Consider the following 22,706-nt stretch of genomic DNA (forward strand, 5'->3'; position numbering starts at 1 on the left):
TCCAAACAAGAAATGCACAAATCAACTGGATACACACTTCACACCAGAAAAGTACAAATGGCCACATGAAAACATGTTCATCATCTTTGGCCATTTGGGAAATGCAAATTAACAAAAAAGACTCTGGATTCCATCTTTCTTCAGTCAGAATGCTTATGAAGAACACCAAAAAGCAACAAGTGCTAGTGAGGACACAGGGAGAAAGGAACCTATCAGATTAATATTATCCCTTGGTTATTGCAGACTGATCAGGTCTGCAATCTCCCAAATGAGTGGATGGCAAAAGCTAAATGAAAGAGACAAATGAATTGATTTCAGGCTCCAGGAGGATCAAAACCCTCTCACAGAATTCGAGATTCTCTGTGAGCTAAGACCCAGACCTTCTCTAGGTAGCCAGTATTTATTTAGTTATCAGAACAAGGGAGGGGAATATTCAAGAAGGGAAGTGCTCAAGGACTTCTTCAAGTAAGGTATTAAGCTAATCTACCCAGGAATGAGATGTCTGAGGCTAGTCTTTACCTAGTTGAGGTTGGATCCAGGTGTCCTTGGCTGTGACCTTGTCTTATCCTTTGATGCTTTCTGGCTTCACCCGCCATTATGGGCCTCAGCAGTGACCAGTGACTCACAGAGGTTCACTTACTAGAAGTCCGTTGCCCATCTCCAGACAAGGGGCCTAGGCCCTGGACAGACTCACAAGTAAACATGGAAAACTAGTTGGTTAATTTAAGTCTTGCTCATAGCTGCTTCATTGTTGGTGGAAATGTAAACTTCTACATTGTTGGTGGAAATGTAAACTAGTACAACTATACTTGAAATCAATATAGAGAGGCCTCAAAAACCTAAAAATAGAAATTCCATTTGACCCAGCTATTCCTCTTCAGGGTATATTTCAGGGTATATTCCCAACAGAGTTTAAAAAAATCATACTATAATGACGCCTGCATACCCATGTTTATAGCAGCACAATTCACAATAGCCGAGCTCTGAAAACAGCCTCGGTACCCATCAATGAACGAACAGATAGAGAAAATGTGATGTGTGTGTGTGTGTGTGTGTGTGTGTGTGTGTGTTTTACTCAGCCATGAAGAAGAATGAAATCATGACATTTGCAGAAAAATGAATGGGTCTTGAGACCATAAGGTTAAGTAAATCAGACCTAAATATAAATAAATTAAAAATCAAAATACAGACAGACATTTTGGAGCTGGGGAAAGGGATCAGGGGAAGGGGGGAGTGGGAGGGAAGAGGAGAAGAATGAGAGAAGGAATGGAAAATGAAGGATATGGTATATATAATCTTAATACCCCCAGACAAATGCAAATATTATGTATGGAAAACACAGACCAATAAAAAAAAAGTTACAAAAGGAAAAAGGGCCAGGGACATAGCTCAGAGGCAGAGCATCCCTACTTTGGTCCCCAGTACTGCACCAATACTTTTTTTATTTTTTAATTTTTATTTATTTATTTATTTTTGTCTTTTTGAGCCAGGGTCTCACTATGCGGTTCAGGCTGGCCTTGAGCTCACTTTGTAGCCCAGGCTGGCCTCAAACTTGCAACAGATCCTCCTGCCTCAGCCTCCCGAGTGCTGGGATTACAGGTGTGCGCCACCACGCCTGGCACCAATACTTTTTTAAAAGGCAAATGCAAATTCTTTGCCACTCATCCCATTGGGGAGTGGGGTCTATTTGTACTTCCCTTGCTCCTGGCTGACCTATAACTTGTTTTGACCAAAAGAATCCAGTGAAAGTAATGCTGTGTAATCTCAAGGCCACCCCTTAAAAGGGCTGCAGCTTCCATGGTGGTGTTTAGAATGCTCCTTTCTGGAGCTTGCACCACACTATGAAGAAGGCCCAGCTCGCTGCGGGAAGATCTTCCACTCACCCCAGCGTCCGTCTGACACCCCTGCAGACAGAAGAACCTGCCACAGAAACATGAGAAGTAGTAAGTTCCTCTTACTGTCAGCTGTCAATTCCTTACACAGCAATAGGAAGTTGCGACCCAGCAGGTCCGCTCCTGGGTGTAAACTCTGGGGATGGTCTCCCACACAGGTACAGTGAGACAGGTACAGCATGTGTGCGTTTGCCAAGGCATCCTCTGGAATAGCACACACAAAAAACAAACAAAAGCAGAACAAGGGGCCAGGGATATAGCTCAGTGGCACAAGCACCTGCCTGGCAAGCACAGGTTCAATTCCCAGTACCAAAAAAAAAAGAAGAAGAAGAAAAAGCAAAAATGACCTAATGTCCACTAACAGGAGCCTGGGTAAACAGGAGTAGTCACGCAACAGAATACTGCATAGCTCTTACAATCATAAGCCAGACCTACATATGTCACCCAGGATAAATCTCACTAACAAAATAGGAGGCGAAAAAAGGAGGCTGCCCGGCTTGATAGCTTTTATGAAAAAGGTACAGTCATGCAAACAACCCCATGCATGTTTATGGATGCTTTCGTGCTTAAAGCACAAAACATGTTTAGAATGAGGAACCACAGTCTCGGGTCCCCTGTAAAGAGGGCAGAGGGTGTCAGGGAGGGAAATGACACAGGGAGGGAGAATCCACAGGGAACTTTAGTCTGATTTGGGAGGCTAAGTTTCTTTTATTTGACGTAAAGCAAAAATGGCAAGATGTTGGCATCTGGGAGAGCTGGGAAGGGTGCTTGTTCCTCTGACACAGAAAATACTTCATTAAGAAATGCATAAAACAAAAAAATGAAAGAAGAGAATGAATGAATGACCCTTCATCCTCCCTTAGATCCATGGAGAGTGAGGATCTGCCCAAGTTCACACGGCTCCCAGCGGCAGACCCCAGGGCCTTGCTGTGTCCTCCAGGGTGACATCAATGTCCTCCACATTCTGCAGTTCCATCAACCCTCCAAAAAGCAGCTCCACCTGACACCCTGCCTGGCTTGATTGGGAGCAAGGTCTGGGGGTTTTAGCTCAAAGTTTTGAGCCTAAGTATCTGCGATGGCTTGAACATTTACGCTCTTTCCCCAAGATCCTAACTCCCAAGGTGATAATATAAAGAAGGCCTTCGGGAGGTGACCAGGTCCTAAGGCTGGGCCCTCGTAAAAAAGACCCCTGTCCCTCCTGCTATGTGGGGACACAGCAAGAAGGCACCATCTGTGAACCAGAAAGCAGACCCTCACCGTGTCTCAATGTGTCAGTGTCTTTTTCCCGTTTTGACGGTGCTGGGGATTGAATCCAGGCCTTCGCACCCTGCTACATCCACAATCCATTTTTTTTATTTTGAAACAGGTTCTTCCTAAGTCTCTACACTGCCCAAGCTGGACTCGAACTTGCAATCTTCCTGTCTCAGCCTCCTACTGTACTGGGATGACAGGCCTGTGTCACCAGGTCTAGGCTGCTGGCACGTTGAACTCGGAGTTTCTCCCCTCTGTAATTAGGAGAAATACATTTCTAAGTTACTGTGTCTAGCTTACGTTGTTAAGGCAGATGAACCTGACCAAGAAAGTACTTTTACATACTGTCCACGTTTAGACTCCTGGTTGCCCATAGTGCCCAGAGAGGAGCTGGTGTCTGAAGCCAAGGGCACCCTAGCAGGACAGGGCCACTCAGTGGACCAGGGCCTCAAGGACCCCTTCCTCCCTTCACTCTCCCCTTCCTCATGTGCCTTTCTTCCGTCACCCGACATCTTGGAACCCAGGAATGACAGGCAGAATGACGAAGGGAGGGGCTCTGCCAAGCCCTCTAGGAGAGGGGTCAGCTAGGAACAAATTCTCACCGCTGCTATAGAAATGCGCTAATTGGGGCTGGGGATTTAGCTCAATGGCACAGAGCCTGCCTGGCAAGCACAAGATCGTGAGTTCGATTCCCGGTACCGGAAAAACAAACAAACAAACAAAAAAGGAAATGCACTAATTATCCACCCTAGAGGGGCTCCATCCATACTCTCTGGAGCCACCGTTTTAAGAAACAGCTGCTATCCCACCCAAACACCATTTCCCTCCTTCCTTCCTTCCTCTCTCCCCAGCACCGGCTCATCTCAGAGTCCTCCCAAGTGCTCTGAGGTTGCTTCTGACTCTGCCCACTTGTGCAGTGGTTGGTGCTCTTGGGCTGTGTGCGTGTAGGAGCCTGGTGAGCTGCTGACGAGATGGGCACCGCCCTCTCCACGCTGCACGCGGAGGCTTGGAAGCTGCAGTCGGACAGTTGCGGAAGCACAAGGGCTCTGGAGTCGATTGTGGCTGAATCGGATTCTAGAGCCTCCACCTCCCAGGCTCACGGGCCACATCTGCAGAAGAATCGGGGGAAACTGGGGGACTTCCCTGACTTCTGGCTGGTGCACTGGGGAGGGAGCTGCTGGCATGTAGAATAGGCTGTCTTTGTTGTGGAGAATTATCCCACGTGTTAGGGGATGGTTAATGTCCCTGGCCTCCGCTCCCTGCATGTCAGCAATGTCTCCCGTCCCTGGGAAAACCACGAATATTTCCCAGTCACTGCCTAAGCCTTTGAGCTGGTCAAGAACCCCTAACTCCCTGAGGGCAAGAACTGTGACTTGGGTCACCAAGCCTGGGTACCCTGTAGGGATTCTGTGTGCCTTTACTCCTTTCACATCCTTTTGTTTTAATAATAATGAAAGCGCCCCCGCTCCCAGGCCTCTGTGTATTTGCAGGCACTTGTGTAACACAGTGCCCTGGCCACTTCGCTCCAGGCTGCAGCTAGGCTGGCGGACGGCCCTCGCCTTATAAGTCCTGGAGCTCAGCTCAGCTGGACTTGGCTCTCTGAGCCCTGTGGTGGCGTGAGGTGTCAGGGAGGGCGTGCCAGAATGCAGGGTGACACCGCAGAGCTCCAGGGCACAGTGACACGATAGTTTGCAGACTGGCTTGACTTTAAGCCAAATGACCTGCCCTCTCCTGCTACTCAGCCAGGTCATGGGCTCTCAGCCCAGCTCAGCCCAGAGAGGTCTGTGGACATGTCCGCCCCAAGCTCATGGCCTCTTTGGGTGGTGCCAGCATCAGGGAATGCACTTAGTATAGGCACTGGCCCTTGGGCATGACACCACCCACCTCTGAGCCTGTTTCCTCTTTTGTACAGAGAAACCACGGGACGCTGAAATCACGTAGTGTATCCGGAGAACAAATGCACAGAATTAGGGACTCTGCTGCAACCCTGCTTTCCTCTACCCTCCCTGCCAAGAGGCCTCCCTGTGTGTCAGAAAAAACCCTAACCTGGGAGTCCAGTCCTAGCTCAGGTATTTTCTAGCCAGAGGACTTTCAGCAAGTTATTTTACTTCTTTGAGCATCAGATAAGTATGAAATAAACAGGATCACTATTGCGAACCTTCCTACCTCCCAGAAGCTCTTGCAACAATCAAATGAATTAAGGCTGTAGGAAGATTTTTTTTGGTTTTGCAAACTCCAAAGCCAGTGCAGCCTCCCATCTGCCTCAACCCTAATTTCTGGCCCAAATCCTAACCCCACTGGTGCAGGACGGTGAGCAAGGCCCTGCAATCCATCGCTGGTCAGTTCCTGCATGGGGACAGCTTGCTGGCTGCCAGCACCTTTTAAGGATTTTGAAATTGCACGTATATTCCTTCCATGACCTGATTTCCTCCTCTTTGCTATGTAAAAATCATTACTTTTCTTTTCAAGCTGGCATTTTTCTCTTTGGTGCACGTGTTTTCTGTTCCTCAGAGAGGAAAGCCTCCCCCATCCCAAGTGTTCTGGATAGAGCAGACTGCCAGGGCCCACAGTGATGGCCCTGAGCAAGCGCAGGAGGGGACCACAGGCCCGATCAGGAGCGACTGTCATCTCATTGGTCAGAGAGGGCTCACAGCTGGGCAACTGGGAAAGAGGTTTTATCCCCGCCACTCCCCCTCCTCCCTGCAGTTCACTTCAGTAGGAACAAACTGTGAAACGCTGGGGAACACATCTTGGAAAACACGGAATAGCCCTGCAGAACTGGTAGCCCAGTCACTCCCCCGACACCCCTGGGCCTGCAGGGTCTGAGTCACTCCGTGCTGAGAGGCTGGGGTGAGTACTGTCCTGATACAAGCCATTCCCTCCAGAGGAGATTTAAAGCCAGAGTTATCTGTGCATTTCACCCTTTTAGAGAGAGTGTGCGGCTGGAAGCAGGATAATTTTGATGGGTGTGGCTTAATCCTACTGTGCTGTCCTTGTAAAACTCACTAATCCCCAGACATCGAAGCTCAAAACCCACCCTGGGGCTTCTTTTCCCAGGAAGTTGGCTGCAGTCACATAGCACACGTTGTCCGCAGCTGTGAGTGGATGCCTCACCCCTTGAAATTCCACGATACTGTGCTCCACTGTCTGCAGACTGTTTACACTTTCAAATATTTATCTGGACCTTTCTCATCCACACACACCTCTGTAACTGGGGGCTCCTCCGGCGCAGTGTCAATACAGAGTCAATACAGAGCTGGCTCCCGAATGACCGGATGAGCCAGAGTTCACTCCCTACCCTCTTATCTGACCACCGTCTTCCAGCTGTGCCAACATGGAAACTTCCTGTAAGAACAAGATTCAAATGCCCCCTCCGCTGCTCCTCCACTTAATTGATTCACGTCCAACTTCCAGCGCAGGGCTTGGTGTCAATATCCAAATATCTGCGAGATTAAATTATAACAGTATTGAATATGTACTCAGAACGTACTTAGGTTTGGAAAGAAAATATCACTCCTTTTACTGTCACTGCTGGACATTTCTTATGAGCACCCCGGGGAGACGTGCCAGGTTCAGACTCGCCAGTTAAAGATAGCCCGGGTTAGGGAGGTGGCTCAGAGGCAGAGTGCTTGCCTACATGCCCACGACCCTGGATCCCAAAGCATCTGCCCATCTTACAGACTTCAATGCCGGAGTACACAGCCATTCGCTAGATGCTCTCAGGGTCCCGATACCTATTTGCACATTTCTCATCTCAAACAGGGGAACCTCCTTTTTAACAAAAATCCCATGGAACTGGAAATGGTACTATTTGGCCTTGTCACTTTCCCTGCGTTAGATCTTCCCTCTACCTGAAAACAGCCGGCTTGGGAGTCTTTTGGTGCATGGAGGAAGAAATGCTGGGGTCCCTTTTGCCAGATGTCACCAATGCTAGAGGAACTGAGAACTCCTTGTCCTCAAGCTTATTGTCCTGCTTTAGGTTCAGGTGAAAATGTAACAGTCAGTGGTGCACCATGAGTGTTGTGCTGATAGACATCCACTGCCCTCCAAACCCTCTGTGGCTGAGAAGGAACAAGGTTAATGGGCATGGAAATACATATGAGAAAAATGTTATATGTAATAAGATTATACTTACTACCACAATCTTAATTATATAATCTACCTTCATTCACCAATTTTATATATATATAGTTGTTGTTGTTGTTTGTTTTTTGGGTTTTTTTGCCTTTTTTGAGACAGGGTCTCTCTATGCAGTTCAGGCTGGGCTTGAGCTCACTTTGTAGCCCAGGCTGGCCTCAAACTCACAACAATCCTCTTGCCTCAGCCTCCCGAGGGCTGGGATTATAGGCATGCGCCACCACTCCCAGCTTAATTCTATATTTTCAAACTTGTCTACTTGTTAATATTTACAACTGTCCCAAATGATACTTTTATGGGACAATGTTAGGACTCAAACCCAAGCACTCTACACTGAGCCACACCCTTGGCCCCCAAATCAATGCTTGGAGCACTTTCATTGTCAGTTCCTGGACAAGCAAAGAGAGGTGAATATTTAGAGCTGCCCAACACGCATACACACAAGTGAGTCGAACACGCTTACACTCTACCTTCTTGTTTCAGCACCTTTAGCTTTTGGTTGATAACTTTTCAGCTTAAAAATGCCCCCAACCACAGCGCTGAAGAGCCTCCCAGTGTTCCTGAGTGGAAGACGATGATGTGCCTTGCAGATGAATTACACACATGAGATCAGTTTCCTTTGGACATGAATTAAGGGCTGATGTCCATGAGGTCAGGACTAGAGTCAACAGCACACATTAAATGAGGTGTTTTTAAACAGAAACAGGTGTAAAACAAGGTTGCGCATTGACCAGGTGATGAAAATGTGACCACAGGATCAATGAAAGCCAAGTCCCTATTTCCCCAGAGCAATGGTTTACGGTAAGTCAGTGTTTGCGTGACTTTATAGAACTTAACTGCCCTGAATGACAAGAATTGAAAAAACAAACCCAGTGCACACATTGTACCTCCAGAGGACCTTTATTATAATTTTTGGTCACCGGTATCTGGATCCTCTCGTATGTGTCTTGGCCTCCGAGGAAGCCACCACTCACTGCAGAGCCAGGGCAGAGGCACGTGGCCTGAGCCCTGTCCATCAGACCCACCAGCCCAGCACTGGACGAGATCCCAGGCCAAAAGAGGGGAGAAGTTTGAGAAATGATTGCAGTTTCTGGGGCTGGAGACGGGGGCAGAGACGCCAGGGGTCAGTGCTAGCAGGATTAGTGCAGGCTGTGGTGCCTGGGGCCTCCTGTACCTGCTCTGAGGGTGCTGCCAGGGTACGACTCGGCTGGCTACTCATCCAGGGGTGGCTCGGTATCCTTTTAATAAAGTCCTTTGGGGTCTAAATGAGTTAGAGTTGAGTTGGTCTTTACTGTTCACAGCCAAGAACTCTGTGTTTGTGTGTGTGGGGGGTGATGTGTACACACTAGTATGTGAGCACATATTTAGCTGTGTGTGTACAAGTGAACAGGTGAACAGGAGTCAGGAGGGCTGGTAGAGAGGGCTTCCCAGGGAAGGAGATCCCTGGGCTGGACCTTGAAGGATATCGAGGGTTTGTAGGGGAGCATAGAAGGAGAATCCCAGCAGGTGGATGACATTTACGTCGGCACGGAAGAACAAGCAGCACAGCATGCTGGGGACATCATGAGGTCTCCAGGACACTGGGGGCTGCGGGGAGAGGCAGACGGAGGGGGACGGCTGTCAGGGCAGCCGGCAGCTGCTGGAGGCACTGCAAAGGCCTGAGCTCCCGTTCTCTCCTCCTCATCCGCCCTCAGCACATCTTGCTTTCCGTGGCCCCAGATCATGGCGGCCCACAGTGTCAAGCCAAACAGATCCATTCTGGAGGGTGGAGAAAGCCTGCGCCCTTCCCAGCAGTGCGTTTTGTAACAAGCTATAGAAGCACCTTGTGAGAAGATCAAGGCACAAACAGCGTGGCTGTTTTCTTTCCCTTCAGTGAATGCAGTTGGCACAGGTACTGTGTGTGGCCATGGCGAGAGCTTCCTGTGGTGCTAGGCTTGGGGGAACTGCTGCAGGGTCTGTGTGTCCTGGCAAAGGGGATCCTAGCGAGGAGGAGAGGTGGAGGTCTGCGGAGGACCACCGGGACAGCTCTCCTTAAAAGAAGAGCATTTGGCTAGTATTGATACTGACTAGGACATTTCCTCATCCCCTCAATGGGCTTTAAGCAATGCAAGTGGGTCTAGCCGAGGTGTTGATGTGTGGTCTTTGCAGCAATGGGACAGGTCAGTGATGCCCGCCTACAGCTCCCAAGCAGTATGCCTGAGCTAGGCCTAGTGACACCGCACTGTCGGCTGAGATCAAGCTTTGAGAAAGAAGCCCTGACATCTCAGGGCATGCCGATTACACATCAGAACTGAAGCACCAACCCTAAAGCACTAGATCCTGCCCTAATCTGTGATATGCAGATTTCTCTTTCTGCATATCTTTCTCTCTGCACATTGCAGAGGTGATCTCAGGCCTCCTCTCTAGCCCAGCTCACAGCATTCGCCTACTTCCCGCCATTCTCACAGTCGCTCATCCCCCAGCCACTCCCCTCTTCACAAGTTCAGTTCCTGGTACCAGAGAAAGAAAACAAAAATTGTATTAGGTATTATAAATTATCTAGAGGTGACTTCAAGCCTATGGGAGATTGTGCGTAGGCGATATGCAAATATCTCATCATTTTACCTGATGGATTTGGGCATCTGCAGATTTGGTATCTGCTGGGATGAGGCATCCTAGATCCAATTCCTTTGGATGCCCAGGGAAAAACTATTTGGCGATTGGGCTTTAAGAGGTTATTAAGGTTATGTTATATCACGGAGGTTCAGTCCTAGTTGAATAAGCTCAGCAGCTTTATAAGAAGAGGCAGTGCTCCCTCCCCCACAATGGGCTCTCACAAAGGAAAGGCCACACGAGGACAGAGTGAGAAAGTGACAAGTCAGGATGAGGGACCTTACCAAAGGCCAACCACACTGGCACCCTGAGTTTAGACTTGCAGCCTCCAGGACTCTGAGAACTAAAACTGCTGCTGTTTAAGCCACTCACTCTACGGCATTTTGTTAAGGCGGCCCGAACAGACTAAGACATAGGTCCAGAGTGTGCACTCTGAGGTGCTTCTGATTCTGTGGGCCTGGTGGCCCATTGTGAGAACTGCTGCCTCAGTCCTTCCAGATCTCCCGCCTCTGTTGGGGAAGTTATTATGGCATTTTCCAGCAAGGCCTGTGTAAATCTCCTACGTGGGCCGGAAAGGCAGACCGGTTGTATAGCAGGGAAAGGTAACTGTGAGCAAGAGAGGCAGGGTCGGTCCTCCTCACACTGCAGTCCCCGAGGGACCCAAGTGAGGGAAGGAGGACCCAGGTGAGCGGCTCTCACCTTGGAGGGGCAGGGATCAGGGCCAGAGAGGGCCAGCCCGGTACAGGCACGGGCTCAGTCTCAGGAACAAGGAAGGTGCTGTTACACACCTTGGGCAGGTATTGGGACTTCTGTGCCACAAGAATCAGTCCTTGCATCCTCTGACCGGGCTGAGCCCACAGGTGGGGGGACACGGAGGAGCCTGGGAGCCTGACTCCACCTCTCCATGAACCAGAAGCACCAGGTGGGGCAAGAAACCAGAAATTCTAAGGCCCGGTCTACTCAGCACAGGCCTGGCTGGTGTCACTGTAGGCCCAGTCCCTGGCAAAACTCACAGATCAGTCCCCTTGCCCAGGAGGGGGCTTTCCCTTTATCATCCTGAAGGTAGAGGTTGGGGACTTCCAGTTAGAGCTGAGAACTGGGGTTACTGGCTGGCAAAGGCAGGAAACCCATGCTGTGCCAGGCTGGGGTGGAAAAGGCATTTCTTAGGGAGTCTGGAGCCCTGCGGAGCTTCCCACAGCAGGCAGCTTCCTGACCCTTGTCCTTTTGTTGACAGACAGAAGTGGGCCTATAAATCCCTGGAAGCTAAGGTGTCTTTGTAGACCACCTAGCTGACTCTTTGTTTTAACAAGTGCTATCCTGTACACAATTCCCCCTCTAGGAATTACCCCACTTTTCCCTTAGCTTCTGCTGAAAATTTAGCCCTGGGCAGCAATATTTGTCCCATGTAACATACTACCTCTTTCCTATCATATCTGATTGGATGAAAGGTAGTCACCTGACCCAAGAAGAGCTAACCTATTGGTTGGCCAATAACCAATGAGATGCAATTTCTCTAACTTTTTGAATTTAAAGATCCAGTCATCTTCTGTTTCAGAGTTGGAAAGGTTTATTAACATCATGCTCTAACCAACTGAGCTAATCGGCCAGCTGATTGGAGTTGGAAAGGTTTAGAGTGGCCATGTTGCGTCAGTTTTTGAGCAAAGTGAAGTGATCAAGAAGGAACATAGAACCTCAATATATCTCCTTAGATGCCTCACGGCTACCCTAAAGTCATACTAAGAGCCCAACTCTTCCCCACAAGTCTGGTTTCCCCGCCACCCTTCACCAGCTCTGTGAGAGGCACCATTACCATCCAGTGAAACAAATCAGAAACCCTGGAGTCATCATGTCACCTCCTCCCATTCGCATCTCATTCCATGCATCTCGTTGCTTTTACTTCCTTACTATCCCTCAAGCCCCATTTCTCTCTTCTCCCTGGCACCCTCTAGTTATGACACCACAGTCACTTGCCCACAATTGCCCTCAAGTCTCTGAGCTCCATACTCTGTCTATAGTCAGGATGACCTATGTCCAAATTTCACTCGCTTTCCTCTATATCAGACAGGAAAAGAGAGTTGGTAAGAGGAGAAACGGAGGCAGGGGAGCATCTGACAGTACCAGGTAGCCTCGTGCGCCCATGATTGCTGACGCGGGAGGATACCCAGACCTCCAAGTCTGAGCCAGTGAAGATGGGGCCTGGTGTGCCAGGTGCAGGGGTGAGGCACCAGGGAGTAGCTGGAGCCAAGAGCCACCTTCTTGGCTGGCCTTGAAGTCAGCCCTTAAGTCAGAGCAGACACACCTATGAAAGGCTGACCTCCAGGAGGGTGCCTATTGCCACAGCAGAGCCTGCTGCTGTCCCCTGGCAAGGGAGTGGCCAGTTCTCCAAGATACTATCTTGCCAGCTGTGTGGGCTCACCGAGACCTCTGCGGAAGACCTGGGTAAAGTAGACTGGAATTCTCACTGAGGAGCTAGGGCTGGGTAGAGCGTTCCTCCAGCACCAGAGTCCACCTTGCAGACTGTGAGAAACTTGTTCCACTATGCAGTGAGCCTATTAGGGCCACAGACCGGGACTTGGAGCCCAGCTCTGCACCCTGCACTACAGTTCAAAGACAAGAGCAGAGAAGGGGACAAGGGATGGGCTTGGGTCTTGATTTGGGATAAGCTAAACCTTTGCTGGGGCAGAAAATGTACAAGATGTGTCAATGAACCTTTCCCTGGCTTGGCTCTGCGATGCTGGGCTGCATCTTGGCAACCTCATTTCCCAGCTGCCTTTGCGGGCTGGCTTCTATTGGGTGCTACCTGTAGAAGCCCCGGGGAGGAGATGGGAAGGCAGGAGGGGGAAGGGGTGCTGTATGGGTGGCAGCAGGTCCCAGCGGCAACCCTGCCGTGCCAGGTCAGAAGTCCCCAAAGAGCTGGGCAGTGCCCCTTCTCGGTGTCCAAGCTGCGCTCCAGGGGCCTCGTCTGAGTCCTTGTAACTCCAGCCTCATTTCTTCTGTCCGCCAGCCCTAGAAGTGACAGCTGCTTTCTACAGTTATTGTCACTGGATCTTCCTAAGTATTTTCTTTCTCTTTTGCCCTGTGTAACCAAATCCTCCTATTAGACTTCCTTGGTTGAGATCCTGGCGTGATTTCTGCTTTCCTGACCTGCTCCTACTAATATAGAAAGAAACAGAGTGGTTTCGACAGAGGAGAACCAAAGACAGTGAGCAGAGGGAAGGACAGCAGAGGGGCTCGGGGGTGAGGTGACCTTAGGTCCAAATCCTCCCTCTGCTGTTATCCCTGAGTGACTTTGAGGGAGTTCCTGAATTTCTCTGAGCCTTGGCTTCCTCACCTGGAAATAGGGTTCATAACACAAACCTGCCCTGTCAGTCTCTGTGGGCACAAGACACACACACACACACACACACACACACACACACACACACACACACACACTGATCTGAACTATATTAGGCAAAAGGGTGAAATTATTCTAGAAAGTTAGGAAAATATCTATCAAGAGAGATGGTAAGAGGGCAGGGAGAGAAAAAACTTGGCTCTAACACAGTTGGAACAAGAAAGTCACACACGTTAGGTCCCCCTCTTCTTAGCGTGAATCAGAGGAGACCTGACCTCAGCACACTCCCATGCAGTAACCGCTTTGCCCCAAGAAGAAACGGCTCCTCTGCATTAGACTCAGCTCTCTCATCCCGAGGGGAGACCCCGACTGCCCAGGGCTGGCCATGCGCCCAGTCCCGCACGCATGCATGTGGCCTCGGAGCAGCTCACACAAGGGATGACAGGTATCAGTCCGTCACACCATGCCTGGGTCTTGCACAGACTTGGTTGTCTTCTTTTCTGCCCTGGTGGCATGGGGGCAGGCCACCATCATGAATGCCACAATAATTACCCAGATCAGAAGGCCACAACCAACCAACCTACGACTGCAGAAGAAACAAATGGTCACTGATATACTGTACTTCACGGACGACCAGAGTACCTAAGAACAAAAGGTAGGAAAATGCACCAAAATGCATACGAGCACGCCACCTGTCGTCTTTGTATCTGGACTCACAGCCCATCTGGGTGACAGTAAGGCAACTGGCTTTGGTGTGATTGATGATTCCTTGGGTTATGCCAAGGAAAATGAACCCAAATGCAGACTTGCCAGACACAGCCTGTTTGAGAAGGAAAAGATTTCAAAACAAATGAACAAACGACAGCCAAAGGTAGGCAAGACCAGAATGAAGAAGGTCAGCGGAACTGCACAGGCCCGGGTCAGCGCTGGCAAAATTGAGCTGGAGACCGACTGGATAAGCGCAGAAAGAGGAAGAATTCCGCCTTGACTGTCTGTGGGGATTGTACGACACTTTCATGACAGGATTAATAAATAGTAAAAGCTTGAAAAAACCCCACAAAATTTGGTTGTTCCCAGGGTGACCATCCTTATCCCTGAGGCTCAGAGAAGGAAGGGCTGGACCCCAGAGATGTGACTTTTATCTAAGTAACAAAACTGGACCCTTTTTTTTTTTTTTTTTTTTTGGTACTGGGAATCGAACTCAGGACCTTGCACTTGCTAGGCAGGTGCTTGTGCCACTGAGCTACATCCCCAGCCCTTGGACCCTTTTATCTAAGTACCAAAACCAGATGACTAGAAGTTCTTCAAGCTGAGGAGGAAAAGGCAGGCAGACAAGCCCAGGGCAGCCAAGCACCCCACCCCATGCAGACTGTTTTAAAAGAGAAGAAAATTCAAAGGTTCAGAGAGACTCTGCAGACAGCGCAGCCTCCACGACTCACAGTAGGCAGGGCTGGAAGTCCCACCCTGGCCTTCTGGGTTCTCTGTGTGATCCACCCCGGTAGCTGTGTGCCGGTCCTCTCAGGAAACGTCTTGCTGTTGGACAGCTCAGAATGGACGGCGTTCCCTGGCTCCACTTTCTCTGTCTCAGATGCCAGCAGGGTAGAAGGGCCCTCTGGGCGTCTCGGGATTTGAAAAACATGCAGGAAAAGAGTGCACAGAAACTAAAATGATGATCAAAGGGCAGTAAGTGTCCTCTGAGGACAGACAAGGACAAAGAGGAGCGCCTGACTTGCTGGTGACCTGCTCCCGACACTTTGACACTTCGACACTTCTCCAGCTCTGCCTGTCTGATAGTTAACAACACTAAATTAGTCTCCTGTATATGTCCCTATGTTTGGCCTTCCATGGCTTTTCAAAAACTAATTCTTTTACCCGAAAAACCTTCTACTCCCATCCAAATCTTGTTGTGAAAAACTCCTACACATCCCTCAAAACACATTTTTATCATCTCCTCTGCACAGTGTTCATGGTTCTTAACAGTGCACTCTCGCTGACCCCCACACTGGAGTCGATGGCACAGCGACACACCTAAGACTTCTCCCAGAACAGCTGTGGGTCTGCTGCAAACAGAATCACCTCGGGGATAATTTCAAAATATTCCAGCCCAGGCCCCACCCCATGAGAAACTGACTCAGGGAGTCTGAGGTGGGGCCAGGTGTCAAAAATGTCAGTGGTTGCTGCCAGCGCTTGCGCTGCTCAGTGGCGGGGGTGGGTGGCTGGGTGTGTCCTTTGGAAACAGAGTTTTCTCCTATATTCCAGAGCCGGGCTCAGAGGAACGCTGAGGGAAAGAGAGAGGGAGAGAGGCAGAAAGGAAGAAGAGAAAAAAGTGGAGGGTAAAATGGGCACGACTCCGGAAGGGGCAGGAAGCTGGGGTCTTGGGGCACTGCCCCTGGACCATTGTACTTTACCCCTGCTGGCAGAGACACCAGTCCTGGAGTGCGACACGCCAGGGGCTGAGCCCCGGGTCTGCCGCACACTGACTGGTGTACCTCGGCACCCCACACCACTCATTTCCGACGCCTGATGCTACCGAGGGCCGTGCCTGCCTCTGGCTGATGTCGTGAGGACCCAGCAGACCCTTAGAGTCACCTCTTTCGCACATCTGGGCACCAGCAGGGATCTTGGGGAGATGTAGATTCTGACTCACTTTTGTCTGGCCTGCAGCCTGAGTCCTGCAGTTCAAACAACCTTCCAGGGGGTGTTGGTGCTGCAGGTCTGTGGTGAGGACATCCATCTAAAGTGGACACAACCCTTTTCAGGGAGCCGGCCTGGTCCTTGTGACAAGCTGGGGATGAGGCCGGAGCACCCTCTCTAGGACAAGCTGTGTGCCAGGCACAGCGCCGACCCCTCCACACCCCATCCCACGGAGCTGGCGTCCCTGTTTTCCAGAATGTGAGCAATCCTGAGGGTGCATTGCTTAAACCCCGCTACACAGTGTCCTTTGCCTACTGTAAGAAGTTACCTCATACCTGGTGGCTTAAAACACCACCTGTTTCGGTTCCAGAGGTCAGAGCTTAAGCAATGCGCCTCAGCAGGCTCAAATGTGGGAGCCCACAGGGAGGTTCCATCTAGAGGTTGCGGGGGGGGGGGGGGGGACACACTCTTTGGCTCTTCCAGCTTCCTGGGCCGCATCACTCACTCCCATCTCTGCTTATGTTTTCAGGTTCCTCCTCCTGTCTCTGACTCTCAGCTGTCTCTTCTAAGGACCCTTGTGATTATATCCAGCCCACTTGGTAATCCAGGGTATTTTCCCCATGTCGAGATCCTTAACTTTATCACACTCGCAAAGTCCATTCTTACCACGTAAGGCCACAGGTCAGAGTTCTGGGGAATAGGAAGGGGGCCATTACCTTGCCAGGCACAGCCGTCATCCGGGTCTTCCAGCAGAGCCTCTCAGTCAGACCCTGACTACAGCCCTTGGGCTGCTCATCACCTCCGGCAGAATCCAGGCTCGGGGCTGTTCCGTGATCGCCTAATTGTCAGGGGCTGCAGGAGCAGGGCCAATGTCGTACAACTCCATCAGGAGACTACTGGGGAGAAGGCGAACAGAGCACCGGCCACAGAGGCAGAGTGAATAGTTATTAAAAAGGAAAGAGAAGTGAGAAAAAATCTAGCTGTACTGTTTTCTTTTTTTTTAAAGCAGGTATACCCTTAACTCTGTGGCCCTGACACAAGGTACCACAGAGCTGACCACCTGCTGGCCATGTGTTCTGAGCCTCCTGAAGGCCCTGGAGGCAAGGTGAGTGACAGCTTCCTGTCCTGCAAAGTGTCTGGGTCAGAGGGTGGAACCAGAGCAAACAGAGCCAGCTGATGGCTCGCCCGCCATCTCTGCAAAGGAGGGAACGGGCTTTGAGTTTGCCAAGAGAGGGCTCACCCACTCCGAGGCTCCTGGAAGAACTGGGACAAACTGGTCACCTTTTTGTGGGACAGTTACACAAATCCCACCGTGGGCTTTGATGCTATCCACACTTCACCCTGGGTAACTTGGCAGATAGCTGGCTGGGCTCATCGCTGTGACAAAATACCATCCACAAGAAGCAATGCGCAGGAACCGCTGGAGCTCAGGGCTGTAAGAGGGGACTGCCGCAGGGTCACACCGGCTCGAAGTCTGGGGTGTTCTGGAGCTTGATTCTTCTCAGGGCAGTAAGTGCGGTTGGGGGTATAGGACAGAGGTAGGGCTCAGATCGGAAACGGGGAATAAATCCCCGAAGTGAAGACTCCATTGATAAAGCTGACCACCCTTCCAGAAACCCATGACAGGAGCGTGCCTTTCCAGAGTCAAGGGTCCTCCTGTGGGGGCCCAGGACCCGCTGTCGGGAGGAAGTTCAACGTGATGGCAATGGGATGCTGGGGCCTGACAGACCCTGCATGACCTGCCTGCCAGCACTATGGCCTTGAACAAGCCCCTGAACCTCTGAGCATTATTTTCTCACTTGCAAAATGTGGCTACTAATGACACCTCTATGCAGAGTTCAGAGAAACATTCAACAAGCAACTCGTGCCCTTGCCTAATACCCAGTAGGCTGCTTCTGTCCCCCGGCCAGACCAAAGTCAATGGGAAAACAAATCAGCAGCCAGAAGGCTGTCTGGTGATCCTTGAATTAGGACAAAGGGAGCTGGACAGACCCAGGGCTGTCCCACCACGCTCTGGACCCACGGCCCTTTCAGTCCTTCAGTAAATTCTTTCTTCCGCTCCTTCTTCTGGATTTCCCACATTACCTCATGTTGGCTGGGTTACAGATGAATTAGATTTCGTTTCCACAATATGACACATGGGCACCCTGCTAGGCTTTTCATGTTCTAACATAAGTGATCTCATTTGCCCAGCATGCAATCCTTTAGGGTAGGCATCACTGTCCCCATTTTACAGATGTAGAGAATGAGGCCGGAAGGGGTTGAGGAAGCTACACATGATCACACTAATTCAGGTCCCCACCTTAGATGCAAGTTCCACGTTCCCTGTAGAAGGAGACCCCATGACATTGCCACGGCTGTAAGGGGGCAGCCCACTCTGGTGGACCTGCCACAGTCACTCAGCACCTGAAACCACTCTATCCTGTGGACAATCTCCCGACTGACAGTCCTGATTACAGGACTGGCAGAAAAATTCTTTTCTAAAGAGGATGGGCCTCCCGCTCAGTCCCCACTCAGCTGCTGAGAGGTAATGTCCTGGTTTGAGTGACTTAACCCCCTTCCCAGTCCCTCACCCAGACAATGTGGGCCAGCTCCCTTATGCTGCTAAAAATGGAAGTGACAACTGCAACTTCCTTTTATGAGAGAAAAGGGAATTTATTAGATTGAGCAGAAAAGAATATGTTCAAGGAAGAGGAGGATGTGTGTACACTAGAGTCAGGGAGAAGTCCCAGGTCACGGGGTGGCTGTCCCACCCCAGATCTCCTAGGCCAAGTGTGGCACTATGGTGCACTTTTCCAAATACCTGGAGTCCGGCCACGGAGAGGGGCGGGGATAGGGCTGTGGATCTGTTTCTTTGATCAATGTTGCCAGAACTTTGTTCACTGATTTTTGTAGTGTGGGATGCTTGGAAGCCCAGAACTGTTCAGAACTTTGGTCTCTGAAGGTCACACCAAAGCACCTGGCACTGGAGTGGAGTACCTGCCTCACGGTGCATAAAGGGAGGAAGGAGCAGGAGGCAGAGCAGTGGTGAAGGGCAACCTCACAGGACTTCCAGGATTTTTCACCACCTGTGCTCAGACAGGATTGGGAGTGGCCCACCTCCTCATTGGTGTAGGAAAGATCAAACAGACAGTAGCTGCCTCACCCACTTCAAGAGATTCTCTGCAGTATTTACACAAGAACGAAGATGATTCACCAGGTGAGGAAACAGTGTATCATTTATGTTTAACAAATTTTACAGCAATTCCCTACAGATATTTATGAATACCGGTGCAGGAAAGGACATGGGTCTGCATACATTAAACTGTCTCTGGAGAAAGAAGCCAAATTGCCGGGGTGAAGGTCAAGAGGGGATTTAGCTGTACTATTTAGACTTGTAGTCCTGTGTTATAGAATTAGAATTTTTATTTATCTGCTGTGCTCCCACATGCATTTAACTACTCACACCAGGTAAATTTTACAATTAGAGTTTTTTTAAAAGACTTTCAGCAAAAACAAAAGTTTAGGAAAAAGAAGCAAGCGTGGTCTTGGTAGGGGGAGAGTCCCAAGCGACGGAGAGACGGGCGAGCTTCTGCACCAGGCGGAATAACCATTTCAGGGTGGGCCCTGGAGAACCGGCTCCTCTCTCCCTCTGTCGGCTTAGGACAGACTGCCGGCCAGAGCTCGGAGGACTTGTCCACTCCCTGGCCAAGTGACAAGAGTGTCACACCACAGTGAGCACAAGAGGAGAACAGCCGGGCGTGGTGGCGCACGCCTGTAATCCCAGCACCCGGGAGGCTGAAGCAGGAGGATCGTTGCGAGTTCAAGACCAGCCTGGGCTACAAAGTGAGCGCAAGGCCAGCCTGAACTGCATAGCGAAACCCTGTCTCAAAACGACAAAAAAAACAAAAAACAAAAAAAAACACCACCAAGAGGAGAACAAGTTCCTCTCCACTAATACTCTCTTCTTGGCCTCAGGCCCACACCTGAGCCATCTGCACCTACACCTTGGACAGTGGCCTCTGTGAGAGCCACCTGAGTGGCTCTGAGTTCCTGTACAATGTAAATTCGGGGTCATCATGCAGGACTAATTCCAGGACCCTGTAAGTCCCTTATATAAAACGGTACACTACTTAAATACACATTGTCCCTTAAACATGAAATCATCTCTGGAGTACTCCTAATACCAAATACAATGTAGATGTTATATAAATACTGTCACCTTATATTGTTGGAGGCCTAGTGACAAGAAAAAATTCTGTATAAATCCAATACTCTTGATTTTTAATTTTTTAAATTTATATTTGCAGTACTGAGAATGGAACCAAGGACTTTCACACTAAGCTACCTTCCCAGTTCTTTTTAAATTTTTTAATTCTGAGATGAGGTCTCCATCAGTTGCCCAGTCTGGGCCAGAACTTGTGATCTTCCTGCCTCAGCTTCCCAGAGGGCTCATATTACAAGAGTGCACCATCGTGTCTGCTTCATGCAATTAAAAAAAAAAAGTTTCGATCCGAAGTGAAACCCAGGGATGCAGGATGTGTGGATGTGGCGGCCAGTGGTGTTACGGGAAGAAGTGGTGACTTGCCCGTTCTCTGCTGGGGCCAGCTGGCCTCCACCCATCACTCTGGGAGCAGGAGGAAGGAGACAGGTGGATCAGAGCGGCTGTCCTGCTTTGCAACCTTGCATTCCTAGTGCAGTGGGAAGTGGAAGCTGTCGGGAGAAAGGGACAGTGGCTTGGAGCATCACTTACCCAGATAAGAAGTGTAAACCCCAGGCAGAAACCCCCAGCAGCCAGGTGCTCAAATCCTGGGACTGACACAAGTAGCTGAGGCCTGGCTTTCAATTTCCCTGAGCAGGGAACTTCCCAGAACAGGGTCCCAACGCTCCTCCCTTGTGGCGGGACTACCCGGGCCAATCTCCCTGTGGGATTACAACCAACGACTTCTCACAGGAGCAAATTCAGTGATTTACGTTAGGAGAGGGAAAATGATCTGGGCTGGAAGTTCTGGCACAAGAATGAAGAGCAAATGAAGTGGCAAATTTGGGATAATTCTAAGTAAATATGGGCCACATCAAATAACAGTACAACGTCTAAAAGAGCGCTGGACATTGTGTGCAGTCACTGCCCTACTCCTGTCTTACACTGCAGGGTTCAGGACTGAAAGCAAACTGCTCAGATCACCAGGCCAGCGGGATCCCGCTTAGGTTCCGACCATGAGGAACACCTGTCTACACGAGAGGAGAAGATGGCAGAGGTACAGAGGCCGTCTTGCTTCTATCCCAAAAGCCATGCAGGAGCAGGTAAGGACCCTGGGAGGCTTTGTGCTGCTGTCGGGTAGTAGCTTCCTGCAGTTCCTGGGTAGCACTCCTCTACCTTCTATTTTGTTCCACCAGCTTTTCCAACAAATTTATAACCAAAGCTCCCATGTGAAATCTGCCTGCCACACCTAGAGTAACTTCTGCTTCATTGACTAAGTTTGCTGTTAGGGCTGGGCGTGATGATGCACGCCTGTAATCCCAGCACTCAGGAGGCTGAGGGGGGAGGATTGTCACGTGATCGAGACCAGCCTGGGTTACAAAGTGAGCTCAAGGCCAGCCTAAACTGCATGGTAAGACCTTGTCTCAAAAACACAAACAAAACAAAGCAAAAGCCTTGCTGTTACACAAGATCCAACACACACACTCATGCGCACATACACGCGCACACACACACTGTGGAATTAAAATGCACAGCAGCAATAGCACCTACACTGCAAAGGAGTTAATGATGTCAAGTGATTTAAGGTTCTTGGCTGTCTGGAAGGAAGGCAAAGATTTCAATTAACTTCTAACTGATATATGAAGAATGCACACTGTGCCTTCTGGGTCATCAGTAAGATAATGAAAAAAGGTTTTTAAAAAGTGGAATGAATTTTTTTAAATAGATACAGTTACATCAAAAGAAAGTGAGAAAAGGCAATACGGAATACACAAGGCAACTAGAAAGCAAAACTAAGGTAGTAAATTTACCTCATTTATATTATACAGATCATCTAACTATTCCAGATAAAAGACAAAGATTTTCAGCATAAATTACAAACAAATGTGCTTTTTACAAAAATACATAAGAATACAGAAAAGATGATTGACAAAGAGTAAAATAAGGTAAACCATAAAAACACTAACAAAAGAAAGCCTATGTGTAGTATGCTGTCATGTTCATTGTATTAATAGCAGACAGATATTTTTGTTTTGTTTTGTTTTGGTTTTGGTTTTTCTCCGGTACCAGGAACCGAACTCACGACCTTGCACTTGCCAGGCAGGTGCTTTGCGGCTGAGCTAAATCCCCAGCCCCAATAGCAGACAGATATTAAGGCTAAACATCACAAAAGATAAAGAGGGCCACTTCATAATGGTAAAAGTTTCAGTTCATCTAGGAAACATAATTGTGTATCAGATGCAAAGAAAGAAAAAGAAAGGAAGTGGAGAAGAAAAACAAAACTGTCATCGTTTGTAGATTATATAAATTTTTATAGATATATCAAGTCCAAAAGGATTTATAGATGCACTATTAGAATAAGTTTGACAATACTTCTAGATACAAAATCAGTGCATGTAAAGTTATTCACATTTTTGTAGCCAGCAACAAAAAGGACAGAAAAATGTTTTTTAAAAACATACTGTTTACAAAAGCATCAAAGTAATTAAATTACCTGGAATAAAACTAACAAAAGATGTGCAGTCCCTTTGTGGTTTAATTATAAATCTGTATAAAAAGGCATCTTAAAAAGACTTCAAAAAGGCAGAAATATACCTTGTTTGTTTGATCCATACCTTTCAACACATACCAAAGTTAACTCAAAGTGGATCACAGACCTAAATGTAAGTCTTAAAATTAAACA

At 49.2% G+C, this 22,706-nt stretch overlaps 1 long non-coding RNA gene across 1 annotated transcript; it reads left to right on the plus strand.

The window, feature by feature from the left end:
* Window positions 1-16,532: 16,532 nt before the first annotated feature.
* On the plus strand, window positions 16,533-21,347 carry LOC102019914. Its single transcript, XR_263787.2, has 3 exons — window positions 16,533-16,948; window positions 18,739-19,042; window positions 20,975-21,347. It is a non-coding gene; the product is annotated as an uncharacterized LOC102019914 (long non-coding RNA).
* The last annotated feature ends 1,359 nt before the right edge of the window (window positions 21,348-22,706 follow it).

The sequence above is a fragment of the Chinchilla lanigera genome, unplaced genomic scaffold (assembly GCF_000276665.1).
Source record: "Chinchilla lanigera isolate Chin_1 unplaced genomic scaffold, ChiLan1.0 scaffold00080, whole genome shotgun sequence".
Classification (NCBI taxonomy): domain Eukaryota; kingdom Metazoa; phylum Chordata; class Mammalia; order Rodentia; family Chinchillidae; genus Chinchilla; species Chinchilla lanigera.